The following is an 18,868-nucleotide window of genomic DNA, read 5'->3' as shown; positions in this document are numbered from 1 at the left end:
CCTAGTATCCTGCAGAGGTGTTTCCAAAATTGAGAGATATACTGTGGTCCTCTGTCTGAAATGATCTTGGAAGGGAGTCCATGCAGTCGGAATACGTGTTCCAAGAAAATACCAGCAAGTTCTGAGGAGGATGGTAATTTATATAGAGGAGTAAAGTGAGCCATATGAGTGAATAAATCAATGGTAACCATGATTGTGGTATAACCTCTGGACGGTGGTAATTCCACAATGAAGTCTGTGGCGATGAAATCCCATGGTCTTGTTGGTGATCTTGGTTGTAACAAGAGGCCTGCCGGTTTTTCGTTATCATGTTTATTTTGATTACAGACGGAACAGGATTGGATGTACTCTTGTACGTCGGTCTTCATCTTAGGCCACCAGAATTGCCTTTCGATCAAATGGAGGGTATTTGAAATCCCACAATGACCAGAATGAAGAGTATCATGGCAGAGTGTTATGATCCTTTGTTGTAGTTTCTGTGTGGGAATGACCAGGTTATTATCCTTGAACAAGTATCCATCCTTGGTTCTTAAATCCCATCGATTTCTTTCTGGTAGTCCCTTCCAAAGTTCTGAAGTTTGAGTTTGCATGCGTATATCTTCCAGGAGATTGTTTGCTTGAGCCACAAATATGGTATGAGGAAACATCTTGGGATAAGTCCGATCTTCCGGGGGTTCGTAGTCAGGTCGTCGAGAGAGGGCGTCAGCAATTATGTTTTGGGTTCCAGGAACATGGTGAATCTGAAACTGATATTGGGCAAAGAAGAAGGCCCAACGAGCTTGACGACTATTCCTACATTCCAAGGCTTGTAGAACTTGTAGGTTCCGATGATCCGTGCGGGCCTGGACCGGGAATTTAGCTCCTAGAAGTAGATGTCGCCATTCTGTGAAGGCCTGACGGATGGCTAGCAGTTCCTTCTCTAAGACGGAGTAATGGGTCTCACTTGGAGTCAATGTCTGAGAAAGGTAGGCAATGGGATGCTCCAGACTATCCTCGAATTGCTGTTTCAGAACTGCTCCAATGGCGTAATTGGAGGCGTCAGTCTCCACTATGAAGGGACGATTGAGATCAGGCTGAGCAAGGATGGGGGCTTGAGTAAACTCAGTCTTTAACTGTTGAAAGGCCTCTTCTTGTGTCTTGGTCCAGAGAAAGGGAACATCTTTCTTTAACAGGGCAATGATTGGTTGGACAATCTCGGAGAAGGAAGGTATGAATTTCCTATAGAAATTGGCCAAGCCCAAGAAAGATTGGATCTGTTTCACAGAGGTAGGTTTAGGCCAGGACAATATAGCCTTAATCTTGGATTGATCCATTCCGATGCCATTTGGAGTAAGGACAAAACCTAGGTAATGAACAGTAGAAGCATGGAAGATACATTTCTCAGGTTTCGCCAGAAGTTTATTTTCGCGTAAGCATTGTAGTACAGCCTTTACATGTTCTTCGTGTTTGAGAGGATCCCTTGAAAAGATGAGAATATCGTCCAGGTATACGATTACAAAGAGAAACAACATGTCTGAGAATACCCTATCCATGAATCGTTGAAAGACTGCGGGGGCATTAGCGAGTCCAAAGGGCATGACCAGATATTCAAAATGCCCAAAGGGTGTTCTAAAGGCTGTTTTCCACTCATCTCCAGCTCTGATACATATCAAATGGTAGGCCCCCCTGAGATCCAGCTTGGTGAATATAACTGCGCCTCTTACAGCCTCCAGGATGTCTGAGATCAAGGGCAATGGATAGCGATCCTTTAGGGTACACTGATTCAGACCTCGATAGTGCAGGCATGGTCTAAGTTCTTTGGTGTCTTTCTTGGGTACGAAGAACAAGGAAGCCCCTGAAGGAGATTTAGAGGGTCGTATAGTGCCGTTTGCTAAGTTTGTGTCCAGAGAATCGCGTAGGGCTTTTTTTTCAGGTTCTGACAGAATAAAAATCCTTCCAAAAGGAATTACTGCAGAGGGTTCTGTTTCGATCGCACAATCTTCCGGTCTATGTGGAGGTAATGCTTGAACAATGGCAGAGGAGAAGACATCGGAATATTCTTGGTATTCCTCCGGAATCCGAATGATGTTGGAAACTGAGATTGTTCCTTGATGAATTAGAGGAAGTTCTTCCGACGGAATAGGATCCACGATAGGGTGTATGCAGTGAGCCATGCAGAACTCTGAACCCAGGAACAAGGATCCCGCTGTCTAATTGATATAAGGGTTGTGTCTTTGAAGCCAGGGTATACCCAAAACCATGGGATAATGGGCTGACTTGATGATGTCAAGTTTTATCTTTTCTCTATGTTGGTTAATAGCAAGCTTGCGTTCCTTGGTCTGAAGAGTTATGGGTCCTGAAGAGAGGGGTCTTCCATCAATAGCTTCTACAGGTTGCATGATTGTCCGGGATTCGTAAGGGATATGATGTTTTAGAACCCATTCATGATCTATGAATACCCCCATCGCCCCACAATCGACCATTGCTAGAATGGGATGTACCTCTTTCTTGGATGTTGACAAGAAGACCTGTAGGATTACCAAGGAATTATGTCCAGGAGAGTTCAAGGATGGAATGGAGGTGGAGCACACTTCTCTCTCCCGAACCTGGGCTCCTTTTAGGATCGGGAGCTGGCATTTCCCGAGCGTCGTGGAGGGGCAATCGGACACTCTCTTACCAAATATTTGTGGGTCCACTGAAGGCCCCTAGTTGCATCGGTTCAGGCTCGTTGCTAGGACTAAGAACGGCTTTGGGGCTTGCGAGTGTTGTCCCTGAGCTTCTTTGAGTTGGTAACTTGGTCTTTCTTTTCTCAGCTCTTCTTTCCTGAATACGGAAGTCAATTTGTAACGCGAGATCCATCAGGGCTTGATAGGAATTTGGGCGAACCACTCTGGCGAGCTCATCCTTGATCTCTTAGTTTAATCCTCTTCTAAACAAGGTAAAACAAGCTTCTGAGGGCCAATCTGCTTCCTTTGCTAGTTGTTTGAAGCGAGTGACGTATGATAGCATATCCTGGGTACCCTGGTGGAAGTCTAATAGGCGTTCCTGGGCGCTGAAAAGCTGTTCTGGGCGGTTGAACATGGCTTTGAGGGCTGCTATAAATCCGTCATAATCATCCAGGAGAGCGTCCCCTGTGTTAATCAATGGGGTAGCCCAAGTTAATGCATTCCCGGAAAGATGTGAAATGATAGAGCCCACCTTAGCCCTGGGCGTAGAAAAATAGTAAGGTTTAAATGTAAAGTGGACCAAACAAGAATCTAGGAATCCATGAAGGTTCTTAGCTGAGCCGTCATACTTGTCAACAACCCCGCCTAGAATCACACTCTCCTTAGTAGCTGACTCACGGGATAATACCAGTCGTTTTCAGCTTTTAAGTTTTTCACTTCGGTCGTCAACTCTTGCATGCCACGCATGAGATCCTGTACAGCCGCTTCCATATCCGTATCAAAATCGGTCAGGTGGCGTCTCAATCTATCACAGTTATCCTTCTTTCTCACCTGTCTTGCTTGTTTTGCGGAATCCTTTTCCGGGGTCTTCTTTCGTGCACTTCGGCACTTGTACCGGCCCGCCCGGCCGTCTTCGGGTTCCAGGATTCGTTCAGCTATCTTCGTCCAGGGCACAGGGAATTTCCAGGAACTCGGATCCAAGAGGCACTCGGAGGAACCACGCGAGGTAAGGCAAAGGAACAGGAGATAGGGGGGAAGAGTAAGAAGGGAAGATCCAGGATACAAGGAGCAGAACAGTTCAAGAGCGAACTACGGCACACATCAAGCCACAGCTATCGGTAGCGTTGAGACGCGCGGAGCCGCAGGGGAGTGGCCAATTTATAGTACGTGCTGCATAGGACGTAAAGGTCGATAGACCGCGTCTTTTGAATACGGCAATGTTGGAAGTACCAGAGCATGTAACCCCGACGTGCCAAGAACCAGGAAGACCAGAAGGGGCGTGATCGATGGATCATGACAGGGGCTTTGATTAAATCGAACACAATAGTCTCTCGATGCCCATCTTGACCCAACAGTGTCATCTCTGTAGTGGAATGAATTACAGGCCCAGAGGCAATTTCAGTTCCATCGACTGTGGTGATGACATCTGAAGTGGTCTTTTTGCAAAGAGGTAGATTCATCCTTGAAGCCAATTCGTGGTCCATATAGTTTCCTACGGCCCCGCTATCGATGTATGCCCTTACTGCATGCATAAGTGATGGCTGCCTTGGATCAATTAGGACCATTGGTACAATTAGATGCAAGGTCTGAGTGTCCTTCTTTAACCTTGGCAAGCGGACCTCTACGCTTGTCGGGCATGGTCGTTTCCCGAATCAGGCTCTTTTTGGCTTTTGTCAGCGACTCTGACCACCTTTTTGGGTGGTTTTATAGGGCAATCCTGTAGAAAATGTCCCGAGGTTCCACAATGCAAACACAATTGCATCTGCCGTCTCTTTTCTCTTTCTTTTTGAGTTAAAGGTCGTTTAACCCCCCCCCCCCCGATCTGCATAGGTTCTGCTGCCTCTGTTCCTTTGGGGGTGATGTTGGGTTTAACCAACACCCGATTCTCGAACTTAGCCCGGTCAGCCTTTCTATTCTGAAGTCGGTGGTCTAACTGGACCACTAAGTCTATATATTCTGCACAATCCTGAGGTGGGTTCACAACTTGGGCCAAAACATCTTTAAGTTCTCCCGAAGTCCACGATGAAATAGTGTAATTCGTTTTACCTCAGGCCATCCGGTTTCCACCACCAACCTATTGAAGGTTGCGATATAGGTTAACAGATCCTGGTTACCTTGTCGTAGGGATAAAAGTTTGTTATCCAGGGCCTGTCCCTGGGAATGTCTGGCGAATAGTCTTTCCATGCTCATTTGAAAACCCTGAAAGTCCCTAAGGAGAGGATCATCCTCATTGACTAGTGGAATCGACCAATCAGCTGCACTGCCACTTAAATATGATAATACAAAGGCTACTTTGGCTTGATCATTTGGAATAGCTCCAGATCTGCATAAAAAGTGCAAGCGGCATTCGTTCATAAACACGGCAAACCTTTCTGGGTCCCCGGCAAAGCGTTCAGGTGGAGCCAAAGGAATAGCCCCTGGTAAAACCACTTGCACAGGATTGCTCGGTGAAACAGGAGTTGGATTTCCCCCGAGTACAGGTAGAGGTATTTGCCCAGCTTGGTTTTGCAGCAGTTGCCTAGCCAGATCATCAGTTCTCTCCTTTGAGACAATCAGTTCTCTCCTGAGGGCATTAGTCTCTTGCCGAGCGGCGTGCACCTCCGCCCTAAATTCCCCCAATAATTGGGCCAGTTGGTCAGTTTCTGAGGTTTCCATAACGCCCGGGTGGGGATTTGTAGAGAGGCGTCGCGTTCTGTTACGCTCACCTGACTCCCACAGGGGCGTCGGTCGGACCCGGACAGCTGCGCTCTCCACCAAAGTGATGCGTAGTGCAGAGACGACTGACTGGACTGGCCCTCCTAATCTTGTCTGCTTGATCTGTAGAAGTAATCTCCTTATATTCTTGAAAGATGAGCTCTCCATCCTGCGTGGATAGCAGGGGCGCGTTGATCCCAGTTACTTCACTGGTTTGAAGGCAATGGGAGAGTTCCGGAGAGTATTGACTCTGAAATTCCTAGCGTGGACCAGTAAGTATTAAGTTCATAGAGTTCGATATGTCCGATGTTCACTCTTGTTCCCTCTTTCCTTCTTATCTTGCAGCTGAGTTTGTGAGAAGATGACCTCGTAGCAGCTGGTGGCGCTCAGGTAAGAGTCTGTATTACCCGGCGTTGTCCGGTGAATGTTGCACGTGATTAACGTGTTTTTTTCTCTCTGTATACAGGCGCGGCACAAGGAGATGTGGAGAGTTATAAAATAATGCCTCCGGTGGTAATCAGGTAAGTCGTGGCACAGGAAGATGTGGAGAGTTATAAAATAATGCCTCCGGTGGTAATCAGGTAAGTCTATGGTGGTGAGAGGTAATATTTGTTGGTTTTCTCGGCTCACCTTGTGTTTTCTTTTGTCCCTAGGTACCGGAGTTCGGCGAAGAAATGATGGAGGCAGTGCCGACTCGAAAGATGCTATGAGAACCGGCGAGTATGGCGCGGCGCCGCAGCTGGAGATGCGACGCATTCCGAAATTAAGTTCTTTCCAGGTCCGGAGACGAGATGGATCCGGAAATCAGGTGAGGAATTCGAAATAAGTTTGATTTCTAACCTTGTCCTTTCTTTCCTCTTTTTTCTAGGAGCTCTGGATTGGAGGCGGGTGTGGCTGAAGACTGGATGCTGGCTGCAGGCACAGTGAGCGTTACACTGCTGGATGCAGACTAACGCGAAGCGTGTGCTGCTGTTCGGGCGTGGTTTAAATAGCCTCCAAAGTAGTTCCAGGTAAGAAGTTCCCCAGAACCACACCCGAGTAAAAAATAGTCCCTGTAGTAAAATAGTCCCATCCAGGCCTCACGTTGGCCTGGACTCATTTGCAGCATGGTCTGCATGAGCTAAGTAAAGTCTATGAGCCTGGCGCCTATGGCGCCAGGACTGATTCTTATGATGAGCCTGGCGCCTAATGCGCCAGGACTGAACCCAAACAGCCCCCAGCCAGGGCTGTTGGGGTTTTAATAAGTATCTGGATGCCTGCTCCCGGAGCTGATGGGCTTGGTCCTGATGCCTGGGGGTAGGCATCATGACACATATGTCCAGTATCCTGATGTATGTGTTCTATGTTTCCCTATCCACAGCGACAATGGAAGAAGAGGGATGCCTCCACCAGGCGTAGATGCAAGGCCCAGGTACGCTCCCAGGGACCGTCATCTTCCGGGAGTGAGGAGATTGGTGCTGCGTCAGAGACAATGGCAGCAGCTGCTGAAGAGAGGCCCAAGAGGCGAAGTTGGTCATGGGCTCCTCGACAGTGGGAGGGACAGGTGAGCCGGCACAGGGGCAATCCAATGCAGAAGACAGTGGGGAGTCATCCAGGTTGGTGGTGGAGGAGGAGGAGGCGGTCACATTAGCCCAGCCCATGGAGCACAGCAGGGGTGATGACATAGGTGTGACTGCTGCAGTCCAGAGTCAGGGACCGGAGGCAGTGCTGGTCGCCGTGGAGGTTCCTGTGCCTAATCCTGCCCCTGGTACTGCGACTGCAGCAGTATGCACATGTAGGCATGCCCCATGCTGTACCTGACTGCATGTGGCGGATGTATCCACAGAAACAGATCTTCAACTACCTGCGGATGAAGCAATTTGTGACTGGGTGGAACCGGTGTTAGCCATTATTGCAAGCTGTACAGGCAGCATTCGTGATGATGTGCAGGCTTCCAATCGGTGGCTCGCATATCATCACTATGAGGTCTGTCGCCTCATTAACTGGCTAGCACAGTTCATGGTCACGAATGTGCTACGTGTGCAGGCCACTGCTGTGACCTCTTCCTCCTCTGTGCGCCAGTTGTCCTCCCTGCCGTCTTGCAGCCCAGATACCACCGAGGCCCCCTGTGTACCTGTCCCAACCCCGGCGGCCAGTCTGGTGGAGACCACATCCCTGCCAGAGTCGGGAGTCGACGGAGGATCAGCAGAGGTGGTCACCGCAGCAACAGGACCAATGGCAATGGAGGAAGTGCAGGCACCAAGCAGTAGGGCACGTGCACAACAGGCACCAGGCTTTTTGGCGTCAGCAGGCTCGACGTAAGAGGTCAACAGGACTCAGGGCTCTCAACATCAGAGGGGCAGGTATCAGCCGTTGGGCAGGAGGGAAACGTGGACCGTACCACAAGGATGTCTTCCGTGTTGCAGCGAATTGGCCAGCAGATCGGAGCAGGCACAGGGGGGGCACGACTCACCATCGCCAGGGCGGAGAACACCCTGTGTTAGGCGGAGCGGCGGGCCGAGTCCCTCGAGTAGTCTCGCAGGGAGTTTGAGAGGAGCACAATGGAGTCCTTGCTGGCCTTCGAGGGGAGAGCACAGGCCCGCCACAGGGAAATTGACGCAGAGCTCGATGATGCCCTGGACGAAACTCCTGAGGGGAAATGGTGAGTCATAGGACTAGCCCGCTGCCTTTGTATATAGTTCTTTAGGAGTAGGTTTCATTTGTTATTTTTTTTTCATTTGGAGTTCATGGACTTTGCTCCACATCTTGTAAATATTTTTTCTTCATGGAGTTCATCAATGTTTTGGGATCATGGACCCTGGATATTTGTACATAGTTGGATATTTCTTATTTTTTTTTTAACCTTTTTGTTCACCATGGAGTAATGGTGTCTTATGATTTGTTTTTAGAATTTGAGATGCATCAATGGATAAGGACCACATTTTTCAGGTTTTAATTTTTTACATCCAATTATTTTTTGTTTTCACTTTCACTTTTATTTGGATTTCATTCATCATGATTTTACTGGTTGTATTTTTCTGGGTGTGAGTTTTATACATGTTCATTAATACATTTTCATACGTTTAAATCCAAGTGGTGTTTGCTCTCAATGGTTTGGTGGATGTTTCACTTTTCCTTGACTCTGTTACATGTCCCTGCTGTTGTGCAATGTTGTTCATGTGTGTGCAAACATACATGCATGCATGTGTGTTTGGTGATTCCCATGCTATGGTGCATGTACTGGGGAGCAGGACCAATGGCTGGGTGTTGGGGTGCACCGTGGGGGCGCAGTGTGTGGTGGCATTTTAGTGGAAATATGCTACATGATTGCATGTTAGGGCAATGTGTTGGGGGCTGGGGGGCATGAGTCGGGGCATGCCTGCAGGTTGGCGTCACTGGTGGGGGAAATGAGTCGTGGCCAGCCTGCAGGTTGCCGTCACTGGTGGGGGTGGGGGACGTGAGTCGGGGCCTGCCAGCAGGTTACCGTCACTGGTGAGGTTGGGGGACATGAGTCGAGGCCTGCCTGCGGGGTATGGTCACGGGTGTTGGGGGGGCCCTTATGGTGTGGGATGCCTGCAGGGTATGGTCATGGGTGTTGGGGGGGCCCTTGTGGTGTGAGCTGCCTGCGGGGTACAGTTATGGGTCTTGGGGGGCCCTTGTGATGTGGGCTGCCTGTGGGGTATGGTCACCGGTGATGGGGGGGCCCTTGTGGTGTGGGCTGCCTGTGGGGTATGGTAACGGGTCTTGGGGGGAACCTTGTGGTGTGGGCTGCCTGCGGGGTACAGTTATGGGTCTTGGGGGGCCCTTGTGATGTGGGCTGCCTGTGGGGTATGGTCACCGGTGTTGGGGGGGGGCCCTTGTGGTGTGGGCTGCCTGCGGGGTATGGTCACAAGTCTTGGGGGGGGCATTGTGGTGTGGGCTGCCTGCAGGGCATGGTCACGGGTCTTGGGGGGACCCTTGTGGTGTGGGCTGCCTGTGGGGTATGGTCACAGGTGTTGGGGGACCCTTGTGGTGTGGGCTGCCTGCGGGGTATGGTCACAGGTTTTGGGGAGCCATTGTGGTGTGGGCTGCCTGTGGGGTATGTCACAGGTCTTGGGGGGCCCTTGTGGATTGAGCTGCCTGCAGAGTATGGTCATGGGTGTGGGGGGGGCCCTTGTGGTGTGGGCTGCCTGGGGGGTATGGTAACAGGTCTTGGGGGAACCTTGTGGTGTGGGCTGCCTGCGGGGTATGGTCACCGGTGATGGGGGGGCCCTTGTGGTGTGGGCTGCCTGCGGGGTATGGTAACGGGTCTTGGGGGGAAACTTGTGGTGTGGGCTGCCTGCAGGGTATGGTCACCGGTGTTGGGGGGGCCCTTGTGGTGTGAGCTGCCTGCGGGGTACAGTTATGGGTCTTGGGGGGCCCTTGTGATGTGGGCTGCCTGTGGGGTATGGTCACCGGTGATGGGGGGGCCCTTGTGGTGTGAGCTGCCTGCGGGGTACAGTTATGGGTCTTGGGGGGCCCTTGTGATGTGGGCTGCCTGTGGGGTATGGTCACCGGTGATGGGGGGGCCCTTGTGGTGTGGGCTGCCTGCGGGGTATGGTAACGGGTCTTGGGGGGAACCTTGTGGTGTGGGCTGCCTGCGGGTTACAGTTATGGGTCTTGGGGGGCCCTTGTGATGTGGGCTGCCTGTGGGGTATGGTCACCGGTGTTGGGGGGGGGGCCCTTGTGGTGTGGGCTGCCTGCGGGGTATGGTCACAAGTCTTGGGGGGGCCATTGTGGTGTGGGCTGCCTGCAGGGCATGGTCACAGGTCTTGGGGGGACCCTTGTGGTGTGGGCTGCCTGTGGGGTATGGTCACAGGTGTTGGGGGACCCTTGTGGTGTGGGCTGCCTGCAGGGTATGGTCACAGGTTTTGGGGAGCCATTGTGGTGTGGGCTGCCTGTGGGGTATGTCACAGGTCTTGGGGGGGCCCTTGTGGATTGAGCTGCCTGCAGAGTATGGTCATGGGTGTTGGGGGGGCCCTTGTGGTGTGGGCTGCCTGGGGGGTATGGTAACAGGTCTTGGGGGAACCTTGTGGTGTGGGCTGCCTGCGGGGTATGGTCACCGGTGATGGGGGGGCCCTTGTGGTGTGGGCTGCCTGCGGGGTATGGTAACGGGTCTTGGGGGGAAACTTGTGGTGTGGGCTGCCTGCGGGGTACAGTTATGGGTCTTGGGGGGCCCTTGTGATGTGGGCTGCCTGTGGGGTATGGTCACCAGTGTTGGGGGGGGCCCTTGTGGTGTGGGCTGCCTGCGGGGTATGGTCACAAGTCTTGGGGGGGCCATTGTGGTGTGGGCTGCCTGCAGGGCATGGTCACGGGTCTTGGGGGGACCCTTGTAGTGTGGGCTGCCTGTGGGGTATGGTCACAGGTGTTGGGGGACCCTTGTGGTGTGGGCTGCCTGCGGGGTATGGTCACAGGTTTTGGGGGGCCATTGTGGTGTGGGCTGCCTGTGGGGTATGTCACAGGTCTTGGGGGGGGCCCTTGTGGATTGGGCTGCCTGCAGAGTATGGTCATGGGTCTTGGGGAGGGCCCTTGTGGTGTGGGCTGCCTGCGTGGTGTGTTCGCAGCTGATGGCTGCATGCGCAGGCCTTTCCACGCAATTTGGCTGGTGCGAGCGGGGTACCCAATTTTGCGGGGTGTGGACGCGGTACGCGCAGGCCTTTCCATGCAATTTGGCTGATGCTAGCGGGGTACGTGATTTCACTGGGGAACGCATGTGCCTTTCCACGCAATTTGTCTGGTGCGAACTGGTTACGCGATTTCGCTAGGGTACGCGCAGGCCTTTCCACACGATTTGGCTGGTGCAAGCTTATTACGCAATTTTGCTAGGGTACGCGCAGGCCTTTCCACGCGATTTGGCTGGTGCAAGCAGGGTATGCGATTTCGTTGGGGTGCAGACGGAGTACACGCGGCCCTTTCCACGCGATTTGGCTGGTGCGAGCGGGGTATGCTCCGATTTTTCACATGATTACGATGGGGGGCGGCAGGGGGATTGTGTTGGGCCACGGATGGTGCGGGGCCTTGCGCCGTATTGGGCATTTCACTGGCTTTTTCCTGTGCACTGGGGCGTGTTGGGGGCGTTACTGGCGCTTGTTAGGGAGAATTCTCCTTTCATGGCTCATTTCCCTTACCTAGCGAGTCCCTCAGCAGTTTTGCTGGATCTCTGGAGTTATTTCTTTCCACTTGGTAAAAGTGTGAGCTTTTCCCCCACTCTTACTTGTGTTTTGCTATGTGTTTCTACCTGTTTTTGGGATTGTGGGCTCTGGAGTACACCACTTCAGTAGCCCCCTTATTTGTGTGTGTCACAAGGCACCTTCTGTGCAGTGGCACAGGGTTGTCATTCAGACTCCCACCGACTCCATTTCTGAGGTGACTACTGTCCCCAAGAAAAGGGTAAAGTTACCATTAACTTTACTTAGTCAAATTTAACCACAGATCCAGTACACAACATCTTACATGGATTGCTGGAAGGGTTAACTCTTAACTCTTTCTATCTGTACCTCCTAGAACATTGTTTCGCTCTTTTAACATTTAGACATGGCTGGTGGCAGCGGTATCTACCCTAATTTTCTACCGCGGTTATCTTATATAACCGTGGTAACATTATAGGCTATTGTGTTAGCCTCAAACCTAAACCCGCTTGACCAAATGCCTTTTCTTTTGGCTCCGGTGCGGTTTATTCGCCATTTCTTTTTGTTAAAATCCTTGTGTTTTACTTTGCGCGGCAAACCTGGTTTGCCTTCTTTGTTCGCTGTCTTTTGGCGGGCTTCTACCTAGAAGCCCTCCTCAAGGCGCCTGGGTGTCTAAGTGGGCTGAATGTAAGGGAGGGGTGTAGTCACCCCCTGCACAGGGTATCCTAGGAAACCCAAGTCACACTTTGTCATGATTGGTCAAGGTGGTTGTCCGGGCTGGACAACCCCCCTGCTGGGTGATTGACAGCCAGGCTGTGTGAATGAGGGTTTTGTGCATAAAAGGCAGGTCTCTTGGGCTGAAAGTCAGAGAGTCGCCACTGGAACTACAAGGAACCAACGAGAAGTGGAGGAAAGGTCGACTGCTGCAACTACCCCGTACCGGGGAAGCCCTGCTGCAGTCCTGAGCTATCTACCCTTCAATGACTAAGAGGAGATCCAGTCCGGAGTCTTCTTCCCTTGAGCCTGGTGGGGATAACCAGCTCATCTTCTTCAGTCAGAGGTCGCCTTCATGGTCGAAATCACTGCACACTGCTGTAGTGGTCCGGATAGCCACCTGAAGAGCCTCTCCTGGTTTTAAGGAGCGCACCTTTTATTTGTTGTCACTGCTGCCGGTCTCAACCCTGTGTGGTGCGGACCCCCTCATCGTCCTTCTTGCTAAAGCTTCAGGAAAGCGTGCGTCTGCGGGAAACCAACAGGAACAACTGCCGTGGCACCAGCTTCGTTCTTTGAGAAAGGTACTGTGTCCTATTTGAGGAATCTTGGGGTGAAATCCCTAATCCTCTACAATAAGGCTTGTCCTTACTTTTCCCTCCATCTTATAACTTTTGCTTCCGAACATTGACAATATCGAAGTACTCTTGGCAACGTTGAATCTCGAACTGTCTGACTATGTGATCCTCGACAACAGGCACCCGGTGTCACTTCACTTTGGCTCCGGCTCTTTGACTCTTGAATTCCTGTCTATGTGTGTTCCGAGATTCTGTCTGCCTAACCAATATATTGCCTGTGATTTTTGCCTCCAACTCTCTCTGGGTATCTCGGGTGCTAAGTGTGTTTTTACCCCGGTAGCATTTCTTGCCACGGATACGCGTTTAACTAGTAGACCGAACTGTCAGAAGTGATCGCAATTGTATTCACGGTAACGCGTTCTGTTTCGTAACACCGGTCCATTCAAACACAGGGTACTTAACCTCGAATAATACTGTACAAAGTGAATTGGTTAGTTGTAGTATATTTTACGTGTGGTTTTTGAATTAATAGAAATGTTGTGTTAATAACAAATGGTTTAAAAATAAATGTACTTATATTTTTCTACCTGAAACCTTGAGTCAGTGTTTGCTTGAGTCACAGTAATTGTGGTCCCTTTGTGTAATCTCTGTTACTGCTCATATATCTTGAGATAAGCCTGGCTGCTCCGCTACTGCTACCACTGTAACTTAGTAGTACAGGCTTGTACCAAAGGTAAAACTTGTATTGCCACATGTAGTCTTAATTGTGTGTAGTGGTCCCTAAGGGCACTGCACAGGATTCTGCCTAACACTGGTGTACAGCAGTGAGGATTTGGAAGTAGAGTGATTACACTTAGCGTGCTGCTATTGCTTGGGTTCAACTAACCACAAGGTTAACACCACTAAATTCTATTTAACTAAGGAATCATGTCAAATATGGAAAGCTACACTGAAGAGGGTCTTGTGAACTACACTGCTGAGGTTTTGCGAACCATGTGTAGGGAGAGGAGTCTCTCTGGTAAAAGAAAGAAATCTGAATTGATTGCAAAGTTAATGGAAAAGCAAAGTCTGGAGAGTGGGTCAGAAGGGCCTACCCCTCCAGCAAGTGTGGATACTGATGTTTCTGATTCTGATAGTGTTCATTTGGAGAAAGTAGATGAGTCCTTGTTAGGAAACCCTACAACTCCTTTGCCTGCTGAGAAAGCACAACCTCTGTCCACTGGGACCCCCACAGGTCCTACACTTACTCCTGAGTTGATTGCACTTGAGAAAATGAGACTTGAATTAGAAGTGAAATGTATTGATTCACAAACTGCCATGAAACATCAAGAGTTAAGGCTCAGAGAAATGGAGCTGAACCATGAACTAGAGATGAAGAAATTGTCTGTAGAAAATGCGTCTCTCCCAGAGTCTTCTAGGTCTTCCAGCCCTAAGAGAACCCTATGCCAAAGGAAATGATTGGTATGTATGAGACTAAACTTGATGTTTTGGATTGGTTAGCAATGTTTGAGTACAATCATGGGATTCAAGGTATCTGAGGGAATCAGCTGATTCCTTGGCTTTTCTCTAGGCTTCCCCCTGTTGCAAGTGATACTGTAATGGAGTTGGGAGAGGAGGATAAACAGGATTATGAGTGTGTGAAGCTAGCATTAATAGCTGGATTTGGGAAGACCCCTTCCCAGTATCTTAAGAGGTTAAGAACCCTCAAAAAGCATGATGGTACCCCTTGGGCTACCTGGGTTTGTGAATGTTTGAAAAACTTAGATGGTTGGGTTAAGGGTTACAAAGTTAACACTTATGAAGGTTTGAGGAATCTTGTAATGTTGGAGTCTATTTTTGGATGTCAGTTCCCCTGAGCTTAGACAGCACTTGGCTGGTTCAAAGGAGACAGATCCTAAGAAACTGGCTAAGGCTGCTGACTTGTGGGGTGCCAACAGGGCCACTCACAAGGATTCTGGGGCAACTCAGAAAAAGGATGAAGGAAAGCAGCCAAAGAAAGACAACTCCAACAAGAGAATTCCAATAATTCCACCCCAAAAGAGGGCCCCAAACATAACCAGGGTAAGCCACATGGGAAACCGAATCAGGCTTGTGTCCCAAACCAGATGGAGGTCAGTGTAAGCCCCCAGTTCAGAGAGCATTTGGGAAATGCTTTGTTTGTTGGCTACCTGACCATGTGAAAGGAGATCCCAGATGTAAGGGTAAACCTTCAGGGATCAACACTGTCTCCTTAGCCTTCTACCAGGGGGATGAAGTACCTATGTCCAGTTGAAACTTTCAGTTACTAGCTGATGAGCCCATGAGAGTCTCAGCTAGTGTTTCTTTAGTGTCCTTGGGTCTTTGGGAACAACAGAATTTAGATGTCTATAAGGCAATCCCAGATAATAATAAAGAGTATTACAAAGATAGTGTTCTTGTGAATGGTCAGGAGACCCCTGCCATCAGAGACACTGGAGCCAGCATAACTGTGGTTGATGAATGTTTTTTCAAGGTGGAGGATGTTGCTAAGGCACCCAAACACTTAACCAAGTTAGTTGGAGGGCCTGTGCAAATGGTTCCCCAGTTACCAGCTCTCATCCAGTGTAATGACATGACTGTCAGGATACCTGTAAGCATGCAAAATAACGTACCTGGGAGGGTTCTGCTGGGTAATGACCTTACAACTCTTGGAGTTGTGTCTAGTACCCCCAGGGCCCCCAGCAGATGGAAGCAGGAGCTCACAAGGTCTGCAAGGGAGAGAACCTTGAGAGGCTCTCCTGGGGACATGATAGAGGAAACTATCACCCCAAGTCCACAGGACTTACTTGCTGCCATTGCAGGGCAAGGAAAGACCAAGGGGAAACCCAAGTCTGCCAGCAAGAAACCAGCAAGTCCTCCTGTGGCCAGACTGCCCAAAGTCACACTTGTGACTCCCACACCAGCTAAGGCTGAGTGTGAGGTTCAACCCTGTATGGTTAAACTAGATATTGAGGAATCAGATCTAGAAGAGGATCTTACCTTGGTAGGAGAGCTGGACCCTGTTGACCATCCTGAGCTGCAGTCTTTACTGGCAGAAGGTGGACCCAACAGAGAAGATTTCAGTAAGGGACAACGAGAATGTCCTACCTTGGAAGGTCTTCACGAACGGGCAACTTCTCAGCTCAATGGGACTGAGCCTGGGAAGTATTGGTTGCACTGGGAAGATGGCCTCTTCTACAGTGAACCAACTAAGTCAACCCCTGGAGACTGCAAAAGACTTGTAGTACCTCTAGTGAGCCGACTCCAGTTTCTGCAGTTAGCCCACGAGATACCTTTGGCTGGTCACTTAAGTTTTAAGAAGAACAAGTAAAGGCTCTCTCTGTACTTCTATTGGCCTAAGATGGGTTCAGAAGTTGACAAATTCTGCAGAGGCTGTCACACTGGCCAAACATCTGGCAAGGGTGGATCCAAGAATGTGGCACCCTTAGTGCCTCTCCCAGTGGTATGAGTTCCTTTTGAGAGGGTCGGGATTGACATCGTTGGTCCTCTTGACCCTCCCACATCTTCAGACAACAGGTTTATCCTGGTTGTAGTGGATCATGCCACTAGATTTCCTGAAGCCATACCTATGAGGACTGTTACGGCTCCAGCTGTGGCTAAGGCCCTACTTGGTATTTTTTACCAGAGTAGGTTTTCCTAAGGAGGTGATATCTGACAGGGGATCACATTTTATGTCCAACTACAGGCAGGCCATGTGGAAAACCTGTGGAGTTACCTACAAGTTCTCAACTGCCTACCATCCCCAAACCAATGGATTGGTAGAGAGGTTTAACAGAACTATGAAGAGCATGATAGGTGCTTTAGAAGAACCCCTTAAAAGAAAGTGGGACCTTCTACTGCCATGTTTTCTCTTTGCATATAGAGAAGTCCCTCTGGAGGGAGTAGGATGTAGTCCCTTTGAACTTCTTTATGGCCATCTAGTCATAGGTCCATTGGCCCTGATTAAGGAGGGGTTGGAGAGTGCTCCTTCTCCCAAGCCAGTCAGAGTGACTGACTATGTGATAGGTCTCCGGAGGAGAATGTCACACATGGTGGCAGAGGCAACTGATAACTTGAAGGCTGGTCAGGCTCTGGTCAAACATTGGCATAAACAGAAGGCTAACATGGTTGAGTTTACTCAAGACCAGCTTCTTCTTGTTATAGTCCCCACAAGGCAGAGGGCCATGCAGGACAAATGGATAGGACCCTTCAAGGTTGTGGGTAAAATTGGAGAGGTGAACTATCTGGTGGACTTAGACAAACCTAAGGAGGCTCCCAGAGTCTTTCACACCAACCGTTTGAAGGCATATGTCTCTCGACCTGACATAGGAGCTTTGCTTCTAGCTTCAGCACAGGAGGAGGAGAGTGAACCTCTGCCTGACCTCCTCAGAGGCTTACCTTTAGAGGAGCAAGTGGAAGGAGTAAATCTCTCTTCCAGTCTCACATCTGACCAGAAGGATGAGTATAAGTTACTGTTGAATCAGTTTGCCTCCCTGTTCTCACTTTCACCAGGCTTAACCCCTTGGGGCCATCATGATGTACTCACTGGTGTGTGTCTGCCTGTCAAAAGTAGGGGTTACAGAATGTCTGACAATGTAAGAACCCATATAAGGAATGAGGGCAGTAAGATGCTTGATCTCGGGGTTATAGAGCCCTCTACTAGTCCATGGTCTAGCCCAGTTGTGCTTGTACCAAAGGCAGGATCCCAGGAGTTGAGATTCTGAGTGGACTATAGCGCTCTAAATGCAGTCCCCACGACTGATGCCCATCCTTTACCTAGGACAGATGAGCTGATGGACAAACCTGGTGCAGCCAAGTACCTCAGCACCTTTGACCTAACGCCAGGTTATTGGCAAATAGCCCTGACAGACCATGCCAAGGAGAAAACTGCATTTTCTACCCCAGCTGGCCTATACCAATTCAAGGTAATGCCTTTTGGATTAAAGAATGCACCTGCTACATTTCAGAGGATAGTCAATCAAGTTCTGAATGGGATGGAGGACTTGTGTGGCATACTTGGATGACATTGCAGTGTTCAGCCCTACATGGAAAGAACCTATTGAACACCTAGGCTATGTATTGCAGACTCTGGAGCAGGCCCATCTGACCATAAAGGCAAGCAAATGTCAAATTGGTCAGAGTTCAGTGGTCTACCTTGGACATGAGGTAGGAGGAGGTGACATAAGGCCATTGCCTAGCAAAGTACAAGCTGTACAAACCTGGGCCACCCCTACTACTCAGACCCAAGTGAAAGCCTTTTTAGGTCTCATTGGGTATTACAGGAACTTCATAGAGAACTATGGGACCATAGCTTCTCCCTTGAATGTCATCTCTTCTCCCAAATTTCCTAAAAAGGTCAAGTGGAATGAGGAGTGCAATCAAGCCTTTAAAGGTCTGAAGAAAGCCCTTTGTCAAGCTCCAGTCCTAAGAGCTCCTGACTATCACCAACCCTTCATCGTACAAACTGATGCTTCAAATGTAGGTATAGGTGCAGTCCTTAGTCAACTGGATGAGAAAGGTAGGGAACACCCCCATTTGTTTCATCAGCAGGAAGTTAAAGGATACTGAGACAAGGTGGGCAACAAGAGAAGGTGAATGTTTTGCTATTGTGTGGGCACTGAAGAGGTTTAGACCATACTTGTATGGATCTACCTTCACCATTCAGACTGACCATCAACCCTTGAGATGGCTGATGCAAATGAAAGGGGAAAACCCAAAGTTACTCGGATGGTCAATCTGCCTCCAAGGATTTGATTTTTCCATTGAGCACAGAGCAGAAAGTCACCACCAAAATGCTGATGGTCTCTCTAGGATGTTTGTAACTGACTAAAGGTATGAGAACCACCCAGGAGTGGATTAAATCCTCCTGTCCCTTAGTCTGGGGGGGAGGGCAAGTGTTAGGGAGAATTCTCATTTCATGGCTAATTTCCCTTACCTAGTGAGTCCCTCAGCAGCTTTGCTGGATCTTTGGAGTTATTTCTTTCCACTTGGTAAGAGTGTGAGCTTTTCCCCCACTCTGTGTTTTGCTATGTGTTTCTACCTGTTTTTGGGATTGTGGGCTCTGGAGTACACCACTTCAGTAGCCCCCTTCTTTGTGGGTGTCAGACAGCACCTTCTG

The sequence above is a fragment of the Ambystoma mexicanum genome, chromosome 9 (genome assembly GCF_040938575.1).
Source record: "Ambystoma mexicanum isolate Mex_15411 chromosome 9, UKY_AmexF1_1, whole genome shotgun sequence".
In the NCBI taxonomy this organism is placed as follows: domain Eukaryota; kingdom Metazoa; phylum Chordata; class Amphibia; order Caudata; family Ambystomatidae; genus Ambystoma; species Ambystoma mexicanum.
The sequence above is the reverse complement of the archived record's forward strand: the minus strand, read 5'-3'. Positions refer to the sequence as shown.